Here is a 10539-nt window from a genome sequence, read left to right as displayed (position 1 = left end):
ATATATATATATATATATATATATATATATATGTGTGTGTGTGTGTGTGTGTGTGTGTATATGTGTGTGTGTGTGCGCGCGCATGTGTGTGTGTGTGTGTGTGTTCATATGGTTCTTACATTAATAAAAATAATAAGATTTTTTGATTTTGTAACTCCCAATTAATGATATGGGAGTTACATAAAAAAGAAAATTATCTAAATACCCTTTTTTCTTTGTTTACATATGTTCTTTGAAATTATAAATTTAAAATTTTAATTTTTTATCATGATTAATCACAATCTTTTATTGTAAGAATCAATAGCCAAGATTGGTTAACAAAGTTAACACAAAAATCTTGGTTAGTATTTGAACCAAGCGCTCTCTCTCTCTCTCTCTCTCTATATATATATATATATAGAGAGAGAGAGAGAGAGAGAGAGAGAGGAGCGATTAAATGAAAACCACTCCAATTTGTAAAAATTGTGCAAACCACCCTCATCCGTCGATTTCGTTGTTTAATCTTATGAAATTTTTTCATGAAATTGTTTAATCTTGTAAATTGTTTTATATAATACTTTTTTTGATGAAGTTGTTTCATATATGGTTATGAAATTGTTTCATATACTATTTAATGAAATTTTAATGAAACTGTTTCAAGTATTTTTCTAAAATTAAAATAATGAAGATGATAATATCCATGATTAACACCCTTCACAATAAAAATGATTAATTAACCTCTCATAATTACAAAAAAATGAACAAAATGAAAAATTATGATTGGTTGAATGAATTTTTTACGGTTTTTACAAATTGAGTGATTTTCATTTGATCGCTCCCATATATATATATATATATATATATATATATATATATATATATACACGAATTTAAAATGTTTATAAATGAGACACCCATTTCGAGTTTACAACTCAATGTCTTGGACCCCAAAACTGCTCCCACCAACATATCAAGTTAATTTTATCTGTCAACAGAACTAAATATCATAGAAAAATTAAAGAAACCTACAAACAAATTTGTTAGAATAAGACTTGGGAGAGTATATAAGAGAGATTAGGTCGTTTTCTGAGTAGAATCACACATACACACAATGATCATCTTTGTTTACCACTAACTCCTTATATATACTTGCATACAGAGATGCATTAATTAATACCCACAGGTTCTTTAAAACTAAGTTTAGCAAAGTTTCAAACAGAATTTATAACATGTATAGCTTATTTAGTAAGCGAAGGGCCATACATAAATGTTAATAAATGGCTTAATAGGCCAATAAAGGGCTGATTCCTTCAACTCATAAATTAGAGTCATATACATTCAGTCAGCCTTTTTCCCATACCACCTTCGGAAAAAAAAACATTCTTCACTTCCTCCCTGAATTCATTCGTCCATCCTCCTCTATAGATTTGTCATGGTGTAGCTCCCTCTAACATTCTTCACGTAGGAAGTTTGTCTCATCAGTTTTTTCCTTATCAAGAACTGATTGCAGTGTAAATTGGGATAAGTTTGAGTTGCTTGCGACTGTGCTTGTATTTGTGGTATTAGCAGACATCTACAAAAACTAAGTTCAACTTTAATAACTTTAAAATCTCAATAAATGAATTGATCTTTTAGAATTCATTTTAACTGAGCTAAGATTCATATTTCACAAATATCTAAGAGTTACATTAAATGCACTTGGATGATACCTATCTAAGGAGCCGTTTACCAAATACTTACCTGGTAAGTGCTTACCGGTAAAATTTAACACTATTATTTACTTACCCGGTAAGATTTTAGTCCACCAAAATGATATCATATGCAACAATTTACCTGGTAAGTGCTTACCGTGGTAAGAGTCATCGTCTTCACTTACCGGTTAAGATTTATGGTCCTTGTCTCGCTTTTACCGGGTAAGATTCTTGATCCTTACCATATTCACCTGGTGAGGTAACATGACTGGCAAGCACTTACCCGGGTAAGTGTTTGTTAAACGGCCCCTAAGTAACCATTTCTCATAGACAAAGGCACGCGCATATGTTGTACGTTGCATGTTGGCATCTATAATCCCACTTGCACGCTATGAAATATCTATAAATGACCAAGTCATTGTCTATAAATATTTCAAGGAAAACTAACCATACTAAGATATCATGAACATCCAATATCACAACCATCTAAATGAATGGCCAAATCCATCTGTCCACTTGGATCCTATTATTGTAGCATATCATCACATATTACTTTCATTCGACATAGTTGAAATATACTCGAGTGGATAATATATTGACAAGTACCTTAAATGAGTAGCGTATGTCATGTATTTCCGAAAAAAGTTCTATATTTTGAATCATTCTAAAAACTTATAAAACATTTGATTTTATTCCTTTTATAAAAATAAGTCTCATAATCATGTTTTAAAAATTCTCGGAAAATCGATTTTATTTTGATAATCATATCAATCTTATAAATACCATACTTATTAACCGATTAAAAATCCCATTTGTATTTTTGATTTATTTTTAACGACGATTTGCAATTAGTATAATAATAATAAACATAAAAATAAATAAATAACACAAATTTAAACAAACAAAAAGAACATACAATATATGGTTCCCTTAAGGTAGATGATGCATGATTTGCAAACAAACAGGCATGAGGACCCGCCAAAAACAGGGGACGTTGCAATCAAACCTCTACCAGAATTAATATGGCGCCATAGTCTCATGAGAAAATTATGAACTTGCAATCAAAGAAATAAGTAAGAAGAAACTCTTTATCATAATCAAATCTTGTCTCATAGTCAAAGTGAAGGTAAAGTGATCATGCTACTACTGGCAAATTCAGGAGGCACTACCATCACTCAATATTCTGTCACATATTTCCTAATCATGCTACTGCCGGCAATTTCAGGAGGCACTACCTCACAAATGTTTTTAGACATATCCCTTTTGCAAATGCTAAAGATGTTTGTCAATGCTATTCTTGTTGTATGATGCATTCAAGTGTTGCTCATGCTAGTGCCACTAAAAGTATTAACATTTGGAAATTTCCCTACAAAATAGTCATTCCACTATGTTGACATGTCCCATAGTCGAGGCATTCCTAAATGTTAGGATGATCTATTAACATAGTGGGGGAACACAGTGGAGACGGTGAGAGACCAATAGGGTTGCACACGGACCGGTCCCAACCGAAAAAGCTTGACTTGATCAAAACCTAGTTAACGGTCTAAAAAATCCCAGACCAGTCTCGATCTAGCAAGGCAAAGGTTAAAGACCAAACCTTGACCATTGCTATGACTTGATTTGATCCAAAAAGTCCAATCTTCGTTTGGTCTGGTGCGTTTAAAGAAAAGGATAAAAAGGCAAAAAAAAAAATTAACTTATTAAAAAAAGGAAACAAGGGGAAAAAGGAAAACACCGAACCGGTCTGGCCTTTTATCTGGTCTGAAAAAGGACCTATGGTCCAACCTGGTTCTGAGTGATGTACACATACACTTCTCATGCCATTTGCATTGTTTCATGTTCCAACTTACTGTTTTGAAATCTTATGCCCAAATCCACTCTATGATGTTTTTAGAACATTATGAAAGCATTCATTTGTGTCTTAAGTACCCTATGAAGCTAGTCATAACTTGATCATACTTAGATATCAGGCAAAACATCGCTAATGTGCGAAAAAACCCCACAATTTAACCTTCTAAAAATCAAACCATTGCACTTTTTGGTTTCAAACTCAAATTTGCTTATATCCTTCAAATCCATTTTGGGTACTGTTCTACACTACTTGGAAGTTGGAACTCCATAAAATCCAGTCATAAGTTTCTTATACTCAAATTTGTGTCAAAAGTCTCTTTATTTGAATCAAAACCACATTTCGACTTTACAAAAGTCAACCGTGCATACTTTTGATTTCTATCTCATTCAACGTACATTTGTGTGTCTGAATCATTATTATCTTATTAAAACCCCAATAAAACATTCATAGTTTGGTTTTTACCCAAGTATAGGTCAATATATTATGGTACAAAACTCAAATTTACATAGAACTAGTTTTGAAGAAAGTTTGTTCGTAAAATGTTGTTTTGATGATTACAAAACTTCCATACATCTTTAATTACATCTCATTTCAGTTTCTTACTCTTTAATTGTATATGAAATGCTCTAATTTGGGTTCTAATGCAAAATTGTTTTCTTTTATAAGACGTCAAATGTCTTGTTATCTACCTTTGAATCACCATGTAAAAGCACCTGTTTTTATATAGAAAATGTAGTTGAAACATTTCAAGTAAACTTCATTACCACAATTTGACTTTACAGAAAGTCAAATTGTTGGTAGTTCTCAATTAAGCTCTAGATTAAACAACTCTATAATGGCCTCATTCCGGTTCAAGTGAATTACTAGTACCTTATATATTTCAAAACTTGCAAGACTTTAAATAAAGATAGAGATCGAACCTTTTAAAGATGGTTGATAAATGCTTAAGATGTATGCACTAGCAAGATTGACAGCATGTTGAGCTGGCCACAACCCACCACTGAGGCTTTCTGGAGGACTGACTTTTTCTAACTCGGACTGAATTGGAAGTGCGAGATGCACTAATCAGACTCGAAGCTTGAACTCTTACACTTGGTGTTCTTCCTTCTAGATTTTCTTTTAAACTTTCATTGCACATTTTTCTGATTCATTAAGTCAGTATATTAATCTAACGATGATTCATTCCAACATAAAATTAATCACAGGATGAAATGGATTTACATGCCCTAATTATTTATCAACAGTAATGGAAGAACTTACTGTGTGTGCTATTGTCTTGAGCTAATACAACAAGTATTAGTAGTGTGTCACAAGTCAGAGGAAGAAAAACTATAATCTCATCAATTTCATATGAATTATGCTTTTGCCTGAAAAGGTGAAGCATGAATACAAAGAGAATTAAAGATGCATCAAAATAGTTCTAATAAAGGATAATTCACTACCCAAAATCGATAAAATAGCTATGTTAGAAGAAGATTCCAATAATATATACCTGTTTTGATTGACCCTTAATGGCCATAAGAAGAGGCTTTTTGGGGTTGTTGCCCTTGTAGGCCTTCAAGTCCTCGGAGATCTTGCAGAGCTGAACCCGTGGCGGGAGAGGCTGCATATCTTATTTGAAAACCTGGACACTATGGATGATGAACACATGACCGTTGTGACAAAATGGAGACGATCTAATAGACAGAAATACCAAAAATTACTACAGTGAAGAAAACATTCAGATTCAGGTGTATGCGGTTATGGCTTCTTTGAGAGCCTTCAGCAATTCCACACCATAGATTGACGATTCTCGTGTGTGTGGAAATGATAGATTTGTTGCTTAGAAATATCGCAGCCTTTGTAATGAACAGTCATTTCTTCCCACCTCTCCATGTGTTATATAACCTTCAACACAACAAGTTTCAGACCGCCAAAATCATGCCTAACATAATCCCAAAAGTTCTGTTACCACAAAAGATAATGCTATTGCATTGTATTTATATGTACATACATAAGTAACCACCCATCGGAAAATTACCCAACTGCAAGAAAAGTGAAAACTTTAACAATTACCCATGAAGACTACCCACAGTGTGAAATGTAATAACTTAAAATTACCTTGAGATATACACAACCATACACATACATGGTGAAAAGACATATGTAACAGATGCTACTATATATAACCTGTATTGCTAGGCCTACAATAGAAGTCAAACAACACAATCATAGCACAAATTATTACGGTCAGTAAGCTAGTAAAAAAGTACCCATTTTCTTATGGTAAAGCTTTAATCAAGCCAGTTCTCAGACCTGACACCAATATTTGCAAACCAAATGAGATGGGGAGTTTCGGTAGTGTATGTCCTCCTAGATCCAAATAAGACATGATTGGATGCAAAAGAAAGCTCGATGAAGAGAGTTGAATGAAACCGTCACTTGTTAACTTGCATCAATGGAGGAGATTGGTGCCTCTAGTAAGGCAAGCTCCACATCCAAGATGGTAATTGGAGCAACCACACAAAAACAGCTCACACAACCTACAAAATGGTAGCCTACTCTAAGCTAAACCACAAAATGGGCAATACGCCACATAACTAAATGAAACTACCATATCTAGACAAATTGAAACAACAAAAGCTCAAACCCATTGGAAGAAAACCACAATCAATGGATAAAATGCATACCCAACTCCCCCTCCCCCTCCCCCTGTTAACCTTTAGCCACTTAATGTTCCTCAATGAACAAGGTAGGAGCATATAGGTAGTCGTGAACCCATGGACATGGATGCTTGAGTCGATTGAGGAGATTCAGGATAGGAGATGATGCCCTCATGATGGTAAATGGAGTAGAACCACAGAAAAACAGCCCACTAAATCTACAAAATACTAACCTATTTTAAGCTAAACCACAAAAAATGGGCAAGACACTACCAAATCAAACGAAACTTTACCATTTCTAGACAAATTGAATCTCAAATGTCAAATCCGTTGAAAGATGTTAATCGTGAAATCCAAAGTTTGGTCACATTCTGGGATCCGTTAGTGGTGTTGGCAAAGCATAATGAAGGGAAAGTCAATGAGACTGGAACCACTAGGGTTTAAGGGAGGACAAAGAATACCAGAGAATGTATGGATAATGAGATTGGAATCAAATTACCAAAAGTATTTCATGATGTCGAGATAATGATATTCAACTGGTAAACAAACAGGTATGACGAACCTGAAACCAGACTTTCGAGTCAAGCCTCTGTCTGAATCTGGCGAGTGAAATCTACTGTAACAATTATGAAAAAGTAATGAACAACCTACAAAGAAACGGCGGAAAATTTCATCATAATCAAACATGGCTCTTGAATAAACGTTGTCAACGACATTGAAGTCATATAAACAAAACCTAAATAATGATAGAAATAATCAAACATACACTTTCTACACACGCGATACCAGAAACAAGCAATGATCCATGCACTTGTTCATAAATTAATAAGCCTCTTCTAGGCGCGTAGTAATCAGTCCATACGAAGCGCAATCACTCAATCTTTGATTACCTACAAAAAAGACAACTAATGATATGAAATGCTCGCTGCAGCAAGTATAATCATCAAAAACATGAGATGATCCAGAAATATAACCTGGAAACATGATCAAACCTGGACACGATCGGTTATCTAAGGGTGCTTTTGGTACGCGATGACCACAGGATGAGACAGAAAAAAATAATCCCTGTTTGGTATGACATGGGAAAACATCTGGTCGGTTTTTGTAACCAAATATTTAATTGTTCTTATTTTCTATTTCCTTTGTTGGGTTTTAATATATAACTTAATAAATGTTTAATATTATTGATTTTATTAAGTAATATATATATATATATATATAAAGTTGAATTTACGTGAGACTAATTTGTTTTTATGAGATCTATGAGACCATACTTTTACACTCGAAATTTACAGTAAAATATTTTCAAGGTAAAAGAATTTAAAAATTCACAACAAAACCACTATGAATGTTACTTTTCCGGTATTTACAGTGAAGTTTTAAATGTAAAAAAGTTGATCTCAGGGGTCTCACAAAAAAATGTTGGTCTCACATGATCCCAAATGTACATATATCATACTATGCGTGATACAAAGATTTTCTGTCATATGTCACACCTTAAAAAACATCATGGTCTCTTGTAAATTGTGTCTCATAAGGCTTGAGACTGACCATGTCTCATATCATTTAGAGCCTTATATTATACTAAACAACAACTGTAGTAAAAAATATTTTGAAAGGCAAACAATTTATTAAAAACCCAAAAAACATACACAAATACGCCTTGTGCTTCTACAAGCAGCAGAACCACCCCGAAACAAGCTAACACAAAACAAAACTAATATGAACTAAACCAAACAAAGAAGCCAAGACCACCCATAGCCTTATCACCGAGTTACCAACAATCAAAATGACTCAAGACTCTGACACGGGAATCAAAAATGATGCAATGAGCCAAAGGTCCTGCGAAATACGACTTTCCCAAATTATCCTTAAGTTATAAGATCATTGAGTGGCAACATAGTCTTTGCAAATACAGAACCTAACAAAGCAAAAGTTGAAATTTGTGTAGAGCTTACAAATTTGTTATCAATTGTCACGTGTTTCCTAAATGTTGGTCTTCCGATAAAGATACCAACAAACATATGCATTGAGGAGTGCCTAAAATTCATTGGAAAGCATGGCCAAGTCACTCTAAATCAAAAATGCAATCAAGAGGTTATACTTGTCGGTGTAAGACATAGCGCAACAAAATGCCTAGTTATCCCCTTTCCAAAGGAATGTGGCAAGGCATACATTCGACATATGATGTTCCCGTGGAAACAAGTGTTTTTGAGGACTTTGCTGGTGAAGCATGTGATTTCAAAATGAAATATGATAACAAGTTGGTCACCAGTTGATCTTAATGGTAGTATCATGACCAACGTCGAGATCTTCTGATAGGAGGAATGATGCTGAAGTGGTTGGTTTAATCGTCAAATCTTTGAGGAATGGAGCCAAGAACCGGATATGAGAACTAGATGTTGGAGGTAACGATGTTTATGTAAAAATCTGCTATCAATCTATCATGTCACGTATCATCCTTGTTACTAGGTAGCGACAATCCAAAAATGCTACATAATCATGTTCCGAACTTCCATGGTGCATTCATGATGAGCTTATAAGAGATGCAAAGTAAGTAGCAAAAGGCATGTTGATTTTGATTGACTTCAATTGCAGTTCAGCAACCTAAACGTTTGTCTAACGTTATTCTAACTTGATTAAATAAAGGCAAATCGAACACTCTCATCAGGTCTCACTCGAAATTAGGGCTTGTGGAGAAGAAAATGTACACAGAAATGCCATTTACTGAATAGAATAGAGTGACCATCTTTATGAGGAGTTCTACTTTGTTTCTTGTCTTATTGTATTCGCTTAAATTGATACAAATATAATCATTGTTACGGTATATTTAATAAAAATGTGACCGTCATTCAATTTTCATGTAGTCAAGGAAGATTTTTCACCCCCTTTTAAAATAAGACTCGTTAATTTATAAATTTAACCTTTAAAAAAGACAGAGCGTATCACATTGGTGGTCCGGTCCTTATGGTTTGCTCACATTTTGGATTTTGTCCTTAAAACGAACCACCTTTATTGATGTTCCATAACTTTTCAATTTCATAACGCTCAGAGTTTTTGGAGTTAACATCGTCACTTAGCAATCATTAGGAAAAACACACCAGTCTTTAAGTAATCTGCAGGAATCAAAAGTATAGTTCACTCTAAACTTAACTGTGATTGACATCTTTTTTTTTAATTTTTTTATGAAAAATATTTCAAGTACGATTAATGTGAGGCAGTTTTATATTTAAATTTGTTCGACAGGACAAATAATTTTTTATTATAAAAATATAATCATGTTTTAAAAGTTAAAATATTGTAAGATGTTATTAAATTGAATTATCAAATAATTGTAAATACGTTACAATGGTTGGTCCTTTTTTTTTCTTTCAAATCTCTGCTCATCGTCATAAAGGTAACAAAAGAGGCCATTAATTCCCAAAAAGGTTTCGGACTCGTAGAATATATTCAACGAGTGTTCCTTTTGCTTCCTTTTCCTTTTTCATATTATTTATCTATTAAAATATAAATATATAGATATACGGATCATAAAGATATAAATTTTTAATGGGATTGTATGGTGAGAATGAAAGTTATGGTGAAAAAGATAAGAAAAAATCTTTACTCTTAAATCAATCATAATTGTAGATCAACGCTAATGTGATGCACCAGATCAATTTCCATGATAAACACAATTCAAGGGGTCAGGTTGAAATTAAAAGTAATCAATGATCTATATTCATTCTTATGTTTCTTAGCTTAACTTCTATTTTCGCAGGATCTTTCATCTTTTTAGTGTGGGTTAAATGCAATCCTGTATATTGTTAAATGTAACCTTACTGACTATTTTTTTCTCATACACATCAACATAAAGACTTACTTTTTACATTCTCAATAAATGATTTAAAATAAAATTGAGAGAGACAAAATAGAAATGAATGATTTTTAAAATAAAACAGAGAGAAGCAAAATAAAGATGAATGATTTAAAATAAAACAGAGAGAGAGAGAGAGACAAAAATAGAGATGTACTGCTTGAGTACACTTGCAGAATACTACATAAAATTGATAACCAACCAAATACTCATCTCCTCTCTCAAAATCATAGAAAACCATAAAATAAAAATTAAGAGATGCACAAAATAAATTAAATCATGAATTAGGATCGAAGATTTAAATTCTCAACTTCATAAACAAGATACATCACTCTGCATTAGACAAATACCCTTATGTATCACACTGCATTGCGCGAATACCCTTCTAGTAGTCTTTAATAAACCATGAGTGTCAACTCAAAAGGTAGATAAATGCCAAGGCTTGGGGGTTGTTCTCACTATGTCTCAATTTGAGTCCCCTCAAAGTCGTCGGGGATAATTTTTACTGTTATCTTCATT

General features: G+C 33.3%; 1 long non-coding RNA gene across 2 annotated transcripts; it reads right to left on the bottom strand.

Moving 5' to 3' along the window:
* Positions 1-1131: 1131 nt before the first annotated feature.
* On the bottom strand, positions 1132-7240 carry LOC112511988. 2 transcript variants are annotated; one of them, XR_003069182.1, is made up of 7 exons: positions 7139-7234; positions 6931-7054; positions 6727-6811; positions 5015-5446; positions 4783-4889; positions 4443-4664; positions 1132-1552 (listed from the first exon to the last, which is right to left on the bottom strand). It is a non-coding gene; the product is annotated as an uncharacterized LOC112511988 (long non-coding RNA). The 2 variants fall into 2 exon arrangements; XR_003069181.1 differs by lacking the exons at positions 1132-1552; positions 4443-4664; positions 4783-4889; positions 5015-5446 and adding an exon at positions 5582-6044 and having other exon boundaries at positions 7139-7240.
* Positions 7241-10539: the final 3299 nt, after the last annotated feature.

This window comes from Cynara cardunculus (genome assembly GCF_001531365.2).
Source record: "Cynara cardunculus var. scolymus isolate 2C chromosome LG 5, CcrdV1, whole genome shotgun sequence".
NCBI lineage: Eukaryota > Viridiplantae > Streptophyta > Magnoliopsida > Asterales > Asteraceae > Cynara > Cynara cardunculus.
Note: the sequence above shows the minus strand (reverse complement) of the source record. Positions and strands in the feature narration are given on the sequence as shown.